Below are 2408 nucleotides of genomic sequence, written 5' to 3' on the forward strand. Positions count from 1 at the left end.
CGCATATATAGAGTTTGCAAACGAATAGAAGTGCGTCTCGCATCAGAGCAAGTGTTGCAAAAGAAAGGCTTATCAGCAGAGATGAAAAAATCACCATCTGCCTGATTTATACCAACACAGTCAAGGTGAAAGAACTCTTGGCATTCGGCGCACTGCACTTTCGATTGCATGCGATCAACCTTTTGTCCACAAGCGCGTGCCATATTTTCGTTGCCTTATATTTTTGCAGATATGATTTAACCGATTACATTTATTCACACTCACACTTTTAATTTGAGTAGACTATAACTAGGAATTACTCTTAGCATAGCTTAAAGTCACTGTCTTATAAATGGGCGAAAGCACCGCTGTAAAGTCATTTGATTTACTGAACAAAACCACTTTGAAAATTAGAGATGCAGAGCGATTAGTGAAACACGTCCGAACAGTAGCGATGTCAAATTGTATATTCAGCTATACTTTCAGCGTGGTTATGTGGCCATCAACCTACTACTTTGGGAAGTATGATGGATCAGCTGTCCGACGATTAGAATGGTGTTGTCCAATGTGTTGTTGTGCTCAGTGTTAGTGGTGCTGTCACTGTCAGACGGACGTATTGGCGTAGGTAGCTTATTTTGCCGTATTTCCGCTAGCGGCCTATAAAAAGACAAACAAAGAGTTTAAGAAATTCTTTGAAAATATTATGTGAGCATTCGCATAGATGAGTATACGCACATATGTACATACATGCAAAAGCCTTCTGTACGTATGCATATAGGCATACACGCATATCTCATCGATCCCGTTTCGCAACCAAAGTGGTCAAGGATAATCTCTCTTAGTTGAGCTCAAATAGCTTAAGCCGATTGGGATACGAACGTTTATACCAACAGGCCTCCAGGCCTGCCAGGGCATATATGTACATATGTACATACATTTAGATGAATGCTTCTTAGAAACCACAAAACTTACCTCCTATTGCTGTGTAGCACTTCAAGACGGGTATCAGTAAAAAAATTAACACCTTTAGCGGTCAATCAAAATGGTCGCTTTCCTTTAGGTTTTTTTGTATATATTATTTTTTTATTTAGAAACTTCGAACGCTTTATTCACCACCTTTCGCACTCTTCTAACGCAACCACTTTAATGGCCCTTTGGCTATTAAACCTAATAAGCCACGGCGATTAAACCTAATAAGCCATTCATACTAACTCAACGGGGCCCCACTTCGTGAGGACACACGTGCGCACGCACACACTCACACTGCGCTACATGATGTCATATGCCCACCATAAGGTCCACTACTTGAGTCCCACTGCTTCCGCTACAATGTTGCCAATGTCTCAGCATAGCCGCTGAGTATACATGCATGCAAGTATCTGAAATATATCCGTTTAAGCAACTGCTGCCGCTGCAGGGTTTTGTTGACAATTACGCGTGAACGTATGTGTGTGTACGTGGGCGAGCGGGAGTAGAATATCAGCCCTACCAAAGCTGCTCATTTAGCCATTCTGCAGCTCGTTTCTATAACAATTCTCTACCGAAGCGAATTGATATATGAATTCGCCGCCCTGTTCTCTACTGCTAATGAGTAGTAGAGAATGACGTATATCCCCTACCAGTAGAGAAATAATCGATCGAGAAGAGTTACAGAAACGAGCTACTGGGCCCCCTAGGCGAATCCTTAGCCTAGTAACCGCTGTAGCTATTGCAGTGTCTGGAAAACATTAATCAGGTCAGTAGTCCGATGATGATGCGTTTCGGATTGTTGTTTCCGACGTCCGATAGCGGGGGGACGACGGTGTCTTGAAGCCTGCTCCTAGTGGGTGTGGTTCCTGTTGGTGTCAGGGCGCCAACGTTACACTCCTCGCTCCCGGTGCTGTCGCCAATGCACCTTACGCGCGGCCGGACGAAACGATGTAGATGCGTGTGGGGCTGACGGGGGCAGATGTGGCACCCGAGGTGCAGACCTCCGTTGAATGTGGGAGTGAAAGGCCGTCTAGGAAATGTTCATGTGCTCGTGCCACCTGTTGACATTGCTGTGGAGGCATACTCTGGAGAAAATTAGGCGAATTCGCAAAGGGTGTGGGCGACGACATAAACCGCAACAAACGCCGTGTAAGCTGCGATGTAACGCGGCGGTCCGCCCTTGCTGACTAGCTGCAACTGGAGCCGCCACAACTATAGGGATGCCGGTGCGTAGCATGGTGTTGACGAAACCCTTGATATAGCCACAGCGGACCTGACCGCTGGAACAGGAGTGTCGGGGGATACGGTCCGTTTCTGTTGGGAGAAATGCGTCTTTAATGTTAAATGGAAATTAGTGCATGGGGTTAGACGACTAACGAAGGTTTTAGTACTAAATAAAACGAGTTTTGTTTGAGATGCAACTTCGCATGTCGCATAACAAAATCTGTCCTGTTCTTTAT

This window comes from Rhagoletis pomonella, unplaced genomic scaffold (genome assembly GCF_013731165.1).
Source record: "Rhagoletis pomonella isolate Grant_MI unplaced genomic scaffold, Rhpom_1.0 Rhpom_scaffold_00003, whole genome shotgun sequence".
Taxonomy (NCBI): Eukaryota; Metazoa; Arthropoda; class Insecta; order Diptera; family Tephritidae; genus Rhagoletis; species Rhagoletis pomonella.